Here is a 17,785-nt window from a genome sequence, read left to right on the forward strand (position 1 = left end):
TGCTGGATAGAAAGAGGAACCAAGTTGCTTCTGCCTCCTTCGGTCCTTCTCCCAGGAAGAGGTCATCGCTCCCTGCTGAAAAGGAGCCGGTTAACACGCCTGACCCTGTTGAGGTTGCTCCTCTAGCTGCATTGGCTCCTAGGCCACCTTTGCCCAATGCTTCCACTGTAATCCGCCTTCCCAAGGGGTATGGCTCCAGTGGGGTGCCTCTCTGGCCTCATATGGAACAACTCCTGCTCCCTGCTACTGTCCATTCTCTGGGAAATACCCGTCTTCCTGCAGTACTAGATGAAGCTCATGGACGCGCCCTGCAAGTACCTTTTTTTAATTCCCTTTATGCTTCCTTGGTCTATTTTATTCGTGCTGCTGACTGTTCCTCTTGCAGGTCTTGCAAGACGGTCTGTTCCTGCGTAGGGAGGTTGCCAGATTGATGGGGGAGGTGAACAACCTCAACGTCAACCTGGGGAAAGTGGAGGCAGATCTGGCGCTGGCTAGGAGGGATAAGGTGGATGTTTAGAAGAAGCTGGCTGATGAGAACGCAGCTGCCGAGAAGCAGTTGGTTGCTGAGAGGAGGGTAGTAGAAGGGCGTGTGGAAGAGGCTCACAAGGAGGTAGAGCTGCTGAAGCACCTGCTCTTGGATTCTACATTTGAAGAGTCTATAGATCCAAAATACTCAAGAGAGGGGGGGGGGGTGAATTGAGGATTTAAAACTTTTCAAAGTCTTTTCGACTATGTATATATAATTGATTATTTAAAGTTTATTGATTAAACTTTAACTAATGAACAATTAAAACAATGTAAACGAAAGAATGAAAGAGAGGAGACACACAGTTTTTGAAGTGGTTCAGTTTCACAAATCGAAACCTACGTCCACTATTCTCAATTAATAAATTTAGTACCTCTCTACGGATTACAAATTTACTAACCCAACTCGTACAACTAACTCTAGCTGTAACTCAACGAGTACCGTTAAATACTCGAGTGACTAACTTACGCTAATTAGAAAGCACTAATGATTCTACTAAAAGTTCACGTTAATGAACGAGTAAGAAATCAATTAAGCACTATTATCTTATAAAGATAACAATAAGAACAAATGCACAAGTAATAAATCACACGACCTTTTTCGAAAAATATCAAAACCGTTTTTGCTCTAAAACACAGTTTTTTCTTTTTGATAATATATGAAAGTTATGCTCAAAGGTCTTAACTTTTAATGATGTAAAGTATGGAGTATTTATAGTAAAAGAGCAGCAAGGGTTTCGGTTTAGCAAAAACCCTAAGTGCCGTGGAAGTCTTGTAAAGCAAGAAAGAATTAGGTTAAATTTTTCCTTAATTCTTTTCCAAGACTTGCCTTAATAAATAATATCTTTCTATCTTAACAACTCACCAATTTCTTGGAGATTAGGAAAGATAATATAAAGAGATAAAGAAATCTCTAACAAATATTATCCTAGCACCTTAACCCTTATCCAAGCAAAGGCTTATTGTACAATAAAGAAATTACTATTCGCGTTTTACTATTCACAGCACTATTCACTAGGCACTATTCATCCCTAATATTTTTATAAGATAGAAAGGAATAAATCAAATAATAAAGAGATAACAAATCTCTAATCAAATATTATTTTTAAGATTTACTCAATCTTTTCCTTCTATCTTTGCAAAAATAATATCTTATAAGTTAGGAAAGAATAAATCAAAATAATATAAAAAAGATATTAAATCTCTAACCAAATATTATAAAGATTTACATAAAACCCTAACTTGTACAAAGAGTAACCTTGTGTGAGAAAGAAACGATTCATAAGCCCAATCCTCTTTCACGAAAACCCTAGGTAAGATAAATTAGGTTTAGGGTATTTTAGAGTATGTAGAAACTAGAAACCCTAATTAGCAAGATGCCTCAACTCATAAGTTGATTCAATCATAATTACTAATTATAAGCTTATTGTAAAACCATACTCAATATTAAAATAAGCTCCCTTGTAAAATAAATACTTTTACTAAAACATTTAAAACGGTTTTCCAAAAACAAACTAAAAACTATTTTGTCGTGTGTTTTATAAACTTCACATCTCAATGTTATAGTAGAAGAGCTATAACATTGAGCTCTTATATAAGTAATGTTATAGCTGTGAGGCCATAACTTTACCAATGTAAGAAGTCCATTCTTACGTTACCATTACGAGATAATCACCTACGCTATTCTAATCTTCGTTAGGAGATCTTCGAGTGTAGGCTACTTCGTCATTCAAGCTTGATCAATCTTTAGATGAGCTTTATCTTCTCATGACGCTTGAATAACTCTTTCACTATCTTGTAATATCTTGATCCGTGATTGAGGGCTTGATAACAATATGTTCTTGTATACTTCCATCACAATTCTTTAATGCTTGCGATTAGTAAGTCCAATCTAAAAGACTAAACAAACAATTACACGCAACGAGTATATAGAATATAAAGCACTCTTGACATCATCAAAACATAAACATAGATATCTATATGATTCAACAACATTGGTTTCCGCTTGGGAAACAAAGATTAAATGTATCAAGGAGTTTGAGGCGGGTGAACACTCCAACTGGGACCTTGCTGAGGAGGAACTGCGTTCAATGCTGCATATCAAATCAAGCCAGACTTCAGCCTCATCAACGACTTGCTGGGTGGTGATGATGGAGAGACTAGTGCTAGGACTGAACAACCAGCTGTCGCGTTAGTCGAGGAGGTCAGGGAGGAAGCCCTCGTCGCCCAGGGAGGGGAAGGTCCATCTGGAGGAGAGGCTACTGTTGCAGCCAACATCCCTGTAGATGTTCCTACTGATGCCGCCCCGAGTTCTGCTGCTGCTGACTAGTTTAGGCATTTAAATCTTAATTTTTTATCTTGATGTTTTGTTGGGCACCCTGTGGGGTGGCCATTGTAATCCAACTCTTACTGCCTGGTAGTTTTGGGCACTTTTTAGTAATATTTTATTTTTGCCTCGTAGGAGGGGCAAAAATACTTTGCTTTTTAAGTTCCTCTGCTGAGGGGTGTTTATGAATTTTTGTTTTGTTCCTTCTGTTGTTTTGCTAGCAATTCTTTTGTTCTTTCTGTTTGTGTGCTGGCTTCGTACTTGTTGAGGTGTCTATGGTGGTTCAGGGAGCTTTCTGTCTATCAGGATGCTCGAATCCCTCTACTTCGACGACGCGCACATTGGATACTTCCTGCAGGAGGAACACTCCGCTAGTTCTTGTTCATCAGTTAGCCTACTAGGACATTGCCTTAATATTCAACGTACCATATCCACATTCAATCTAAAAACAATGATAAACCTAAAAATGGAAGCAATTTCATAAATCCAAAATAGTTTAGGGAGCACAAGGTGTGTTCCCCCCAGAGTTTTACAACAACTTAAAAGAAATAGAGTTTCATTTTGCCCTTTTAAAATACTAAGCACGCTGCTTCCACATTTTGCTCCTTATGACACCTGTGATGTTGACACCAAGGGACAATAAGAAAAAGGATTTGAAAGATACGTTGTAAGTTGTCATTTCCTTAGTAGTACCTGCTGAATTCAGGAGACTTAGCACGTGCGTACTGAACGAAAGACCTTGCCTGGTGACTTAGTTGTTCCTGCTGTCAAAACAGATGTTACTGTTAGACCAACGCAGGTGGTACAGTCAGGCGGTACAGAATAAAATGATTAGTTCTTTGCATATGTACCTCATGAGAGAGTGAGCTGTGGCTCGAGCAAGTAGGTTTTGGGGTTGTTGCCCTTCAAGCGATAGGTGCTTAATCAAAGACACTTTTAGCAAGTTAGTTCATGTTCTAAGATTTCTGGAGTACTGAATGCTAGGATTCAAGGGTCCTGGGATGTAGTGTTGGAGGTGGAACTTCTGGGCCCTGCACCTGGAGCCTCAGACATAATACTTTTTAAGGTGAATAATGTTCCAGGATCTAGGGGCAGCTTCCCCATCTATAGTCTCCAACTTGTATGCCCCATTACACACGATGCCTTCTATGCGGTAGGGACCTTCCCATTTATAGGCCAATTTACCTGCATTCTGATTCTTTGTGTTTGGGAATACCTTCCTGAGTACCAGGTCCCCTACCTGCAGCGTTCTCAGCCTTACGTTTTTGTTGTAACTCTTGGCTGCTATCTGCTTGTAGGCTGTCATCCTGATTTGGGCGATGGTCCTTGGCTCATCAATGGTATCCAGGTTGCTGGCCATTTTTACCTGGTTCCTCTATTCGGTGGCATTGGCATATCTATGTGTCGGTACTTGCACCTTAGAGGGAATAACTGCCCCGGCCCCATATACCAGACTGAATGGTGTTTGACCTGTTGCCACTTTGGGGGTAGTTCAATCAGACCACAACACAAAGGGGAGCTCATCTGCCCAGTTGCCTCCTAGCTCCTCCAGCCTTCTTTTCAGGTTATTCTTGACTATCTTGTTGCTGGATTCTGCCTGACCGTTGGACTGCGGATTCCTAGGAGTGGTTTAAACAACTTGATGTTCCACCTAGCGCTCTAGTCTTCCGTTCTGTTTGATATGAATTATAACCCGTTGTCACATATGATTTCTGAAGGGATGCCATATCTACTGACTATGTTCCTCTTGATGAAAGATATCACATGCTTCTTCAGGATTTGAGGGAAAGCTTCTACCTCTATCCATTTAAAGAAGTTGTTCGTCATCGCCAACATGTACGTCCTGTTTCCAGAAGCACAGGGTAATGGTCCCACAATGTCCATTCCCCATTTTATAAAAGGACAAGGCGAGATGATCGGATTCATATGTTCTGCTGGCTGGTGGCTGACAGGAGCGTGCCTTTGGCATTCTTCGCATTTCTTGACGTAATCTATGGCGTCCTTCCTCATGGTAGGTTAGAAGTAACCCTGTCTTAGTGTCGTGTTGGACATGCTCTTATCCCCTGTGTGATTTCCACATTCACCAATGTGGATATCATACATTACTGCCTGTGCCTCCAGTACGCTCAAGCACCTCATATAGGGTCCTGCCAAGGACTTTCTAAATAGGATACCATCAATGAGTACGAATTTGGAGGATTTCATTTTAAAGCTCATGGCGTCTTTCTGGTCAGGTGGTAATACCTCATGGCATAGCCAACTAATGTAAGGCTTACGCCAATCATTGATCCCTTCCTGGAGTGTGGCAGTACACAGTATCTCTACTTCATATGACCACTAGGTGGTTACAGCCTTACTGGCATTCTACTGTTCATTCCGACGTATGGCAGGTTTCATGACATGTATGAATGGTATAGTACCCACTGCCCCTGGAGTGAAGGCTGCTCCCAGGGTGGAAAAAGCATCCACTTCAAAATTTTGATCCCTTGGTATCTACTGGATGTGGAAGGAGGCAAAGCGGAGTTTGAGCTCCTTCGCCACTTCCAGGTAGGCTATCATTTTAGGATCCCTGGCTGTGTATACGTTATTCACATGGTTTACGATCATTTGGGAGTCACTATACACCTCGATGCGGCTGACTTGCAATTCTAAGGCTAATTGGAGTCCTAAGATTAGGGCCTCGTATTCAGCCTCGTTATTCGTTGCTTTGAACTGGCACCGTACTGCCTGTATTATCCGTTCCCCCTGAGGTGATTTCAGAACCAACCCTATCCCTTCTCCCTTCATATTGGATGCCCCATCAACATGTAATTCCCATACCTACTCCCGTTTAGCTTACTTAGAGTCAAGATTTCACTGTCAGCTTGTTCTTGAAGGGTGGGACTAAAGTCTGACACAAAGTCAGCTAGGGCTTGGGACTTTACGGCTGTTCGGGGTTAAAATTTCAGGTTGTACCCACTCAGGTGGACAGACTACTTAACCATTCTCCCTGACAGTTCGGGTTTCCTCATTATGGTCTTCAGGGGGTAGTTGGTCACGACTATAATTGTATGTGATTCAAAATACGGACGCAATTTGTACGAAGTAGTAACAAGTGCTAAAATGAGTTTTTCTAGAGATGAGTACCTGGTCTCTGCAGGTAACAGAGACTTGCATATATAGTATACTGGTTTCTGCATACCTCCATGCTCTCGTACCAGTACAACGCTTACACCCGCCTCTGTTACTGATAGATACAAGTACAACGATTCTCCCTGTTCTGGTTTGGAGAGAAGAGGAGGGGTGCTCAGGTACTGCTTGAGTTCCCTGAACGCCTTTTCATACTCTTGCGTCTACTCAAACTTCTGGCTCTTCCTTAGGATGTAATAGAATAATCGACACCTGTCTGAGGATCTTGATATGAACCGGTTTAGGGTTGCTACCCGTCTTGTGAGCCTCTGTACATCCTTTGGCTTCTGAGGAGATTCTAACTGAGGTACTGCTTTGATTTGGTCCGTGCTAGCTTCTATCCCTCATTGCGTCACCAAGTACCCCAGTATTTTCCCAGAGGAGACTCCAAAAGTGCATTTCAGGGGGTTCAGCTTCATATTGTATTTTCTGAAGATCGAGAAGGTATTCTCCAGGTGGGACATATGTTATTCTGCCTTCTCGGATTTGACTACCATATCGTCGATGTAGACTTCCATTGTTCTCCCTATCTCCTCCATGAACATTCTGTTCACCAGACGCTGATAGGTGGAACCAGCATTCTTGAGGCTAAAGGGCATCACATTGTAGTAGTACAAGCCTTTGTCAGATCTAAAGGCTTTTTTCTCCTGATCCTTCTGGTCCATTTTTATCTGGTTGTACCCACTCTAGGCGTCAAGGAAGGTAAGTAGCTCATGCCCTGCTGTAGCGTCTACCATGGAATCAATGTGTGGCAGGGGGAACGGGTCTTTTGGGCAGGCTTTGTTAAGATATGTGAAATCGACACATACTCTCCACTTGTTGTTCTTCTTGGGTACAACCAAAACATTCGAGAGCCATTCTGGGTAGTTGACTTCCCTGATCTTGCCTGCTGCCAGGAGGTAGTTTACCTCCCGGTTTATCACCTCGTTCCTTTCAGGAGCGAATTTCCGCCGTTTCTACTGGTCTGGAGGAAAGCCGGGGTCTACATTTAACCAGTGTGTAATTACACTTGGATGTTTGCCAATCATGTCGGTATGGGACCAGGCGAAACAATCCATGTTATTATGTAGAAATTTAATTATCTGCTCATGGATGTTACCTGCACAATCAGCTCCCACCAGCACCGTTCTTGCTGGAAACTATGGGTCCAGGATTACTTCATCGAGTTCCTCCTGGGGAGGTGCGATATACTCCCTCTGGACGCACTGTTTCTGTAATTGTTATGCTGGACCAGATGTAGTGGGTTTTAGAGCGTTCTTGTAGCAATCCCGAACTACATTTTGACCTCCCCGTATCTCCTATACCCCCACGGGTGTAGGGAACTTCAGGCTCTGATGGTACGTTGATGTTACCGCTTTCATTTTATGGATCCAAGGCCTGCCAAGTATCACGTTATAAGTTGACGGACCATCAATGACCAAGTACCGTACCTATTTTTTCATACCCCCTGCAATGGTAGGTATCACTATTTCTCCAAGGGATCGTTTAGTTTCTCCGCTGAAGCCTACCAAGGGTACTGTCTTCTGCATCAGGTCTTTCTCGCTGAACCCCATGTTCTTCAAGGTTTCCGGCATTATCAGATTCACAGAGCTTCCTGTATCTACTAATATATTTTTAACAAGGAAATTCCCTATAGAAAGGGTAATGATCAAGGCGTCGTGGTGGTGTTCTGCCTCATCGGGTACGTTTGCCTTGTCGAATGAGATTGCTGGTAGATCGTGTCTGCTGACCCTGAGGGAGAACTCTGGTTTATCTCCTTTAGTCTCAGTTGCATGACGCTTTGCTGCTGAATAAGTGAAACCACATATCTCCGACCCCCTCTGATGATGCTCACTACCTTTGAGTAAGGTGGAGGTGGGGATGGTTGGGCCTGGTCAGCAGTATTGATCTTTCGAGATTTCGCCCCCTTTAGGAGCAGGTGATCCAAGCATCCAGCACTGTAGAGGTGCTTCACTTCCTTTCGTAGTACTACACAATCTTCTGTATTGTGTCCAATATCGTTGTGGTATTCACACCTCTTGATGGCATATCTTCTGTCGTTCTCCCTAGGGGTAGGCTTCTTGGGCCACTTGGCCCTCTGCCCTAGCTCCTTGATTGCCTTCAATACCCCAGCAAGTCCAGTGGTGAACCCATACTCGCTGAGCTTAGGTGGAGCCTCGGTGCTCTTTGTTTTTCCTAAGACTTTGTTCACCGTGTTCTTGCTGTAGGGTTTGGCTCTTTCATTCTTTTTCTCTATTGTGATTTTTCTGCTGGATGACTCTGTTCCATACAGGTCCCTTCTATCCTCATCCTCCTCTAGGCGATAAGTAGACTATGCCTTTTGCTTGACTTACTCAAAGGTGGCACATGGATGCTTGGTGAGATCATTGTACAAATCAGAGTCGCGACGCAGTCCCCTTCTGAAGGCGTTGACTGCCGTTGTAGGGTCGCACCTAGGGATAGATATTTTTTCCACATTGAATCTGGCGAGATAATGCCTGGTGGACTCCTCGAACCTCTGGATGATCCGGTATAGATCACTGGATAACTTTTCTGGCTTGCGACTGCTTGCGAACTGCTGATTGAAAACGTTCACTAACCCTGGGAAGCTGGAATAGACTTGTTGGGAAGGTTAACGAACCATTGGAGTGCGGCTCATGACAAGGTGGAACCTCATCCTTTGCACATACATGCCTCCTTTTCAGGCCATGTTGCTGCAACCACCATCATTTTCTGCTTGTACTGGTTGATGTGCTCCAGCGGATCCTCTATTCCATCATACAACGTCATTATTGGCGTAGTGAACCCCTTTGGCATGCAGACAAGGGCAATGCTGTCCACGAAGGGGGAATCCGCATAGCACTCCCGGGTTTCTACATCCATGGGACGCGATAACCCTGGAACCTTGCTGAGTAGGGACCTGATATCCTGCAACTGTTGTTCTACATGGCTTCCTACCCCCATACCTTGGTTGTGGGGCACTGAGTAGATTCCATATGGATTTGATGTTCCTCCTGGCATGTAAGGAGGGACCGTGTATCTTCCAGGTAATGATGTTGAGTTCAGAATAGGCATGAACTGACTGTCTGGAGTATATGGCATATAGGAGCACATCCGGGGTATGCATTTCTTGCTGACTGTTCCCCTGGATTGCTCCCTGCTACCACGAGCGTACTGGTGGTTGTTGATATGGGATCTGGAGTCAGTGCTCCCAATCCCACAAGATTGAGTACCATGGGGTACGTTTGTGGGATCCTTGGTGGTGGTGGAACCCCTGGTGGTTGGATCGTACCTTGGGTGGCCACGGTTCCTGCTGGATATACTTGCTCGGATGGCATGGTTACCCTTGGTGGCAGCATATCCATATCGAGCCTGGTTACTAGATTTTGCGGCAGTAGCTTCCCTGAGTACTCCCTGCCATTCCCCTGGCCGAGTGTTGACCTTGCCATCTACTGGGTCAATCCCAGGGGTGACACTGCAGCTATCTTCTCCTACAGGGACTGGTTGTCCCTTTGTAACCCTATCACCGCCTACTGCAAGGATGTCATCCCTTGCAGCAACTGTTGTACCAGATCCGGTTGTGATGCTCCTGGGAGACGGGATCCTATCAGGTATCCTGGTGATCCTGGGCCCTGCGGACTCCCATCCTTTTTACGCTTTGGCACAGGATTAATAACTGGTGATTTCCCAGCCTTTTGTGCTCCCAGATCTGTGATTTTGGGGGAGTAAGGAGGCTTTGCTGATACTTGGGGCTGAGCCTGGCCCGCAGTCACTCTGGTGGTAGGGACCGCCGTTGTTGGAACACCGGAGGTTGCAGGCGTCGCCCCCTACTACTGGAGTTTGCGCTGATGTACTCATCGGATCTGATATGTTCTGATTGGATCCTGACATGATCAACTATAGAGATGTTAGGATATTTCGAAAAGAGGTATTTTAACCAAGATTTAACCACAATGTCCCACGGTGGGCGCCAAACTGTTTTGGTAAGATTTTACCGACTAAAGATTTGTGAGTCAATGCGGCTATTCCAATTAAAATACGATAATAAAGACTTAAGTACATCGGTAGTAAGAGCATAGCGAGAACGAAAGTAAACAACTAGTACGAATGAGAATCAAACGAAAAGAAAGAGAGACAAACGACACAAGAAAAATTGTGACACGGGAAACCCAAAATGTGGGAAAAACCGCGGAGGGAATGGTATCCCACCAATGATCTACGAGTAGTAATAGTATTCGAGGGTGAACCTAGCTGGAACGATCATGAGATACAGCTGTGATCTCCAAATGACTAAGTACAAATGATATGTATATAATTCTAAGCGTGTTAATGATGTTGATTGCTGCAGGTGTTGAATGATATTTTTCCGAGTGGAGTTAATTGATGAGTGCCCTTGAATATGAGGTTCGTTGCTCTTTTACAGTCCTCCCTTGAGTCGTTGCACATGCTCCCTACAAATGCTCAACCACACGCTCCACTCTCTACGAAATAGGAAGTGGTTGCTGACTTTGTCAAAGCTCTTGCTGATCACTGCAATGTTCCTGCTGACTATTTCAATGTTCCTGCTGGCTGTTTGTTACTTAATTCAAACGTGGCCTTTGTATCACTCGTATATCTAAGTTCATCCCCCCCTTGTTCTTCCTTGCGTCTAGCAGCTTGCTGCCTTGTCATTGATCTGTGTGCCTTTATTTAACCCAATTATGAGTTGCCACGTCATTATGTGAATGAGAGGGTATTTTTACCCATACAAAGTGCTTTTCCAACCATGTTACCAATCCCCCATTCATAATAAAGGCCGCACCATCCTTACCATGGTCAATTGTGAGCCACCTTTCGAGTAAGAGTTGAAGCACATTGTATTTCTTGGTGAACTTCTTGTCAACATTCATGGTTGACTCAAGGTAGATGAAATCGAGTTCGGTGAAATGATTAGTCCCCTTCCTAGCAATTAGAGTATTTCCCACAACCTTATCCCATACCCTTATACCCGGATAGTGGACATAAAGGGAACGACACTCATGAAAGGATTCAAATTTTCTTCCGGTGATAGATTTCCATAAAGGGACGGGATTATATTTTGAAGGTTTCTTCTCATAAGTCGAGTCGTTATCAAGACCTAACACCTTGCCAAACTCATCAAAGGACATCTTTCTATCCACATTTTCAAGGCGGAATTCAATATTCTTTCGAGACTCTACCTTAGTGATTTTCAATGAACTTAGAAATTCCAAGGTAAGGGAGGGGTAAGTCAATTCTTGCATATCAAATAATGTAAGCAACCCCATAGACTCAAAGAATTTCTTGGTCCTCTCAAGAGCACCCAATTAGGTCAAGGCATCTTGGCAAACAAACTTGGTGAGCAAAATCGATTTCTTAGAAAGAGACATAAAAGCTTTCCTATGAGAATCGGATGTGAAAGTTACCTCCGGGTATTCTTGTAATTGCTCAATAACCGGAATAGGAGTAGTAGCTTCCACCATAGGAGTAGGAGTTTCTTGAATTTCCACTCTTGCTTGTTGTACCACCAAAGCTTTGGAAGCTTGAAGAGCTTGTTGCCTCTTTGAAAGAGTTTGTTTTGGGGGTGCCTTGTGTCCACCTTTAGTCCTTGCCATTGTTCTTATCCTTGTTAAGAATGTATCAACAACCAATGATTTGCTTGAATTCTTCTAGTACCCTCAAGCTTCAATGAATCCCAAATCGATTTAGGATTTTTGAAATTTGCCTATAACCCTAGAAATCGATTCAATCTTTGAGGATTTTGATATTTGAATGGCTTTTTGTTGATAAAGGAGTAATTTGATTGTGTTTTGAGGAAGTTTGGGTTCGATTTGGGTGAATTTGGTTGAGGAAATTGAGTTTTATGGATGAAGGGATTGAGGGTTTTGAATGTTTTTTTATGTTTGAATAGAATGAAATGAAATGGGGAAGGGGGTTTAACATCTCGTGTTTTTGTATTTTAGCAGTAGGAGACGAGCGGATTAGGCATGAGATGCTCGGATTGTAGTTCAGTCAGCATTGGAATATGAAACCCGTGTTGAGACGAGCGTCTTCTGGAGGAGACGAGCGGATTGTTCCGGGGAAGCTCGTATTCATATTCAGAGTGAAATCTCAATTTTTGAAGTAGCCAGTACGCACGGATTTTCAATGAGACGAGCGTTTTCAATGAGACGAGCGTCTTATCCTGTGGACGCTCGGATCCATAGCCAGTACCAAATTTTTCTTTTCAGCTCTGTCAAGACGAGCGTCTTACTGCCAGGACGCTCGCATTTCTTCCAAGATGAGCGGGTTCCCTCTGGGACGCTCAGATCACTCTTGTACCTCACGGGTTCAGTTCCACCCGTGGGGATCTTCATATCCCAAGTCATTTATTCTTCATTCATTTGATCTTCATTGGGGGTGCACTATGAAGGCTTGGATAGCGTAGGCAGTTGCTATCCCCACACTAGTCCAAACACTACACATCAAGAAACATTAGAGTACCTCCCTCACTTTCTCTCATAATGATAATCTTGATCAAAATGTACAAATGTAAATCCAAAATTGACAAAAATGCAATACAAGAATAAAATGCAAGGGTTTAGAATATTTACATTTAGGGAGGACTCCACCAAACTCTCATTCTTCGATGAGATGTCAAGGGGGCATAGCCAAGGCGTTGTTGATGTTGCTCAACACCTTGTAGAAGTAGTCTAAGGCTTGTTCATTGTTATGATAAAGATCTTCAATAGACCTTTGCACATTGTGATATTCATTGTGGTGATTTGAGTTAAAATGATCACTAAAGCCTTGGTCTAGGGTCATAGCATTACCAATATAAGGATTGACTAGCCCTTCAAATTCATTTTCCTATAGACGACAAACTTCATCTACTTGCTCCCCAATAATAACATGCGTTGGTGAGAACAACTCTTCTTCCTTTTTGTCATGGCCAATGAGGCCTTCATCTTTTCTTGTCATGAGTGGTGGTGAGCTATTCAAGCTCTCATTCTTGTTGAAATTTTCTTGCTCTTTGGATGGAGCATCTTGAAGAATATCCACTTTCTTCTACCATATGGGTGATGATTCTTTACCCATAGCTTGATATTTCCATTGAGATGCCAACTTCTTCCTATCACTTTCTCGGCTATAATGATCAACCTTGAAACATGGCTCATGTAGTCGGGGAGCTGTCATTGTCTTGTCGAGATTAAAAGTGATTGTCTCATCCCCCACTTCAAGTGTGAGCTCTCCATGTTTCATGATACCGTCGTTTCAGTACCAAAAATAAATATCTAAGTACAACTAACAGAAGTCAGCGCTTAGTAGGCTCGATCTCCACAGGGAGGCGGTCACTATTCACTTATCTATTCGGTTTATCTAATGTCACAGTGTGGGGGTTTTGATTTGTTTGACTAAACTAAATAAGATAAAGCAAGAGAAATAGAAATGAGAAGAATTAATAAGCAAGGGAGATAGGACTAGGATTTCGGGTCATCAATGAACGTCAGTCAATCGCAGTTAAGGTCACAGATCAGTCGATGTGTCGGTCTAATGGGCAACGAATATCTCCTTTCGGTCTCAATTCGCCCTAAAATGTTATTAGCTTAACTTTCGCCCTTACTAAAGCATTCTATTGTTCACTGCAGGTCTCACCCCTTCCAACCTTTCGGTCTAGGTCAAGGCTTACCTAAATTAAAAGGCTAATTGTGTCGACTAAACTAGCAGGATACAATTATAGCAGCGATTAACAACATAGACTAAAACAATAACGACAACCTATAAACCTAATTAGCAATTTTAACATCAGTCCATTGAATCACCTAATCCTAGCAGAGAGAATTAGCCAGACATGAATAAATAAAGAACAAGAATAAAGGGAAGAAGAACAATAAACATTAATTAAGTAAAAGAGAAAAGGTAAAGAAGGAGTTACAAAAATAATCCGGAAATTAGAGTTGAGCAAAATAACAGGCGAAAAGTACTGTCAAAATAGTGTATGTCGTCCCCGGAGAGAGTTACAAATGACGTCCCTCTTCCTATTTATAAGAAAATAAGACTTTTATTTAACCTAATAGCGAAATAGAACTAAAAACCCGAGCCCATTAGAGAAACCACTCGATCGAGTGATTTAAAACCACTCGATCGAGTAAAATAAAGCTCAAACCACTCGATCGAATAGAAAATCTACTCGATCGAGTAAATCCTAAAATGCAACTACTCGATCGAGTAGAAAAAGGACTCGATCGAACATAATTGTACTTGATCGAGTACTTTCCAGCGCACAATTTCCTGCTTTGCGTACTGAACTTCAAACGGCTGCCATTTCTTCGTTTCTTGGGCAAACAAGGCGATTCCGGTGGAGTTGGAAAGCTCGGAGGACAAGCTTTCATCTCCAATTAGAATCCCCTGAATATCAGTTGTAGAACTATATATATGGCTCTTAAAAGTAGGCACTAGCAATTTGAAGTTCTTCCTTTGCTCGCCTAGCTATCTTTCTTCTTTGCGCATCTCAAAATAGCTACATTCCCGCTCCAAATTCACTCTTCCTCCAAATGCATGATAAACGGACGGTAAAAGGCTTGATTTCACTACTTTCTGGTTCATTCCTTCAAATAAGACAAAACAAACCAAAGTAGCATATTCGGGGCATTTCGTAGCATAAAACTACGATAATAGCATAGAAATACGTGCATAAAAAGGCATAAAAGGACTATATAAAATGCACGTATCAAATCTCCCCAAACCAAACCTTTACTCGTCCTCGAGTAAACTAAATTCAAACTAATGGAACGGAAAAGATAACTCAGAGCTAGCTACAAATGCCCACTTAAACCAATTTAATGCAAGCAAACTAACACTTATAGCAAACAGTCAAATGCAAACGAGTTATAAGATGTTTATAATAAAGCTAAACCGTCGACCTTGCAAGAACTTTAATAATGGACTCTCACGGGTCACTCTTCTCTCATGAAGCAAAGGGTGAACATATATATGTAACAAAGAAAGAAAAATAGTCGCTCACCTAGACTACGACCCACATAAACATGCATGAAACCAATATGATAGACAATTCTAGCTATCGTACACACATTCCAACCAAACAAGGTCCTGTCATAGCCGAGGGCTTACAAAAATATGGTAAAGTGAGGCAATGGGTAAGAAAAGACAAAACATTTATGGGAGTGTGGAGGTATAGGCGACCAAGCTAGTACCTAAACAAAACCATGTGACAACATCCATTTCCAACTCAATTATAGATTTAAGCACGAGTGCCCTTCATTTGGCACAAACTCACCAAACCGAACTGAAAATACTCCTCAATAAATGTAAATAAAGCATAGGAGCGAAACCGTCAACAATACAACCTCTTTTTTTTTTCATTTCTTTTTTTTTTCTATTTTTTCGGTTTCTTTTCTTCACATTTTTTTTTCTTTTTTTTTTCGAATTCCTTTTTTTTCATTTTTCACGTTTTTTTTCATCAACCTCCTTTTCTTCATAAATTACCAACTCCGAATCAACAGATACAAGCCAAACTTGGCACAATGAAATATATACCGCAGAAACATACACTAAACTAGCTTGGCAAGGCAGGCTAAATTTGGAATGTAGTTAAGGGTCAACAGGCAAATTTGGCTAATGTGGAGTTAAATGGGTAAAAATGAAAGAAAAAGAAATTGTAAGCACCTCCCTGCATGTGACACCAACCACTAACCCGAATGTATGAAGGCAAAAAGCAATTGAATTTCATATACGTGCAAATTAATTAATGAACATGTTATGCAAGGAGTATACTACTCACAATCTTACATGAAACTGGTCACAAATGACACCAGTTTATACGGCTCTAAATCTTAGAAATTATAGAGTAGGTTGCCAATTTATCAGGTCAAGTCTATTCATTCAGCTAAATTTGAACATTAACTCGTAGATATGCAATAAGACATAGCTAAAAGATAACAGTTTAATGCAAGGCTTAAGCAAAAAGACAAATTACAGTGCAATTTCATCACTGAAATCCACCTTTCCGACTCAACTTATATGCAAAAATAAACGTGAATTTTTTTTTTTGAATTTTTGAAATTTTCAATTTTTATGAGATTTTTAAATTTTAATAAGAATAAACAACAATGCAAACGGAAATTAAACATGACAACAGAAATGCAATAAAAACAAGATGCAGACACAGATATGGATGCATAACCTCCCCAAACCGAACCGTACAATGCCCTCATTTTACCCAAAAATAGGGAAAGGAAATGAAAACTAAAAAAAAAAAGAGTGAAGATGCGGAAAATATACAAGAAAACGCGAAGAAGGGACCTCCCCAAACCAGCTAGCAACATGGGAGGTCACAAACAGCTTCATAGTGGCGTCATAGGAAGCGAATCAAAGCAAGAAAAACAAAATAGAACTTCAAAGCAAGAAAACACGATCGAGAGAACCGATTATTAAACAAAATAAAAACTGAAATGTTTGAAAAACAACTAAAAATAAAATCTCCGGGTTGCCTCCCGGGTAGCGCTAGTTTCAGTCAGGTCCCAGCTCGACCATCTTTTCTTCGACCCTCTATTTAATTAGCCTGGTCAAAATGACTCAAGCGCGCAAAGAACCGATCAAACAGCTGCGCATGTGCTACACAAAAATGTAAGTAGCACCACAGTGGAATAAAGAAATAGGAAATAAAAATGTACGACCGTTTAAGTCTAACAAATTTCCTATGACAGCTCCTAAATTTGTCCACAAAATAAAGGAGCTCAGGAGCAATTAATAATGATTTAGGGCATTGTTTTAGATTAACAAATTTGTGACGATAAGTACGGTGAAAAACTATTAAACTACTCGTCCAACTAGGAGGGGGTATAGTATTAAAATACAAAGCATGAGTCAAATGAGGCGATGTACTATTTAAACAAACAATAATAGAATTATCGTTTACTACCTCGGGTTGGTTGCTCTCAATGTCGGAATCATTGACAAAAGAATATATTACCTCATCCGTGTTAGGAGCAATCACTGACTCAGCTACCTCCTCTGTAGAAACCGTCCCGTAAATCGCAGCCTCAAGCGCATCCAACTCGGCTTTGAATAGGGTAGATTCATCGTATCCATTGTCTTCATCAAAATCGTCATCCAGAACAAACCAACCTGACGTTTTATTGCTCACACTGGCCAATTCAGTCGATCGAGTAGAAATGTTACTCGATCGAAGACTCTCCTCTTGAATTTCACTCGATCGAGTGCATGAAACAGCTCGATCGAGTAGTTCCTCTAGGCAGCAGTTCGATCGAGTAGAATAAAGTGTTCGATCGAACGATTCTTCAGGTAATTCACTCGATCGACCAATATATTTCACTCGATCGAGTGATTCTTCTTGTCTGATCTTTGAAATCCTCGTGTAAGGCATCATTATTTGATAGAACCGTAATCCGAGTCATCCCGGTCATCGAAAGCTTATTAATCGAGCTATTTGAGACTCGAGCTTATCAAATCGCGCACAAGTGTGTCTATCACCTTCTTGCACTTGGAGTGCAAACGCCTTCATCAAAGATTTCAGCCCCGCAGTCTCTTCTTTCTGCTTATCAGGAGGAGGAGCTTGTTGTTGTAGTGGCCAGACAAATGGAGGTTGTTGGTAGCCTCGTTGATAGGGTAGATGTGGCGGCACAACTACAGCAGAGTGGCTAGCTTGTCCACGCTGCTTGAACGCATAGACCTCGTCGCACCAAATTTTGACACGATCGTTTCCCGCTAAGCAAACAAAGCAGTGCATCATGCCCAGCAAAGACACCACATCTCTCACACAAAACCACC

The sequence above is a fragment of the Silene latifolia genome, chromosome 5 (genome assembly GCF_048544455.1).
Source record: "Silene latifolia isolate original U9 population chromosome 5, ASM4854445v1, whole genome shotgun sequence".
In the NCBI taxonomy this organism is placed as follows: domain Eukaryota; kingdom Viridiplantae; phylum Streptophyta; class Magnoliopsida; order Caryophyllales; family Caryophyllaceae; genus Silene; species Silene latifolia.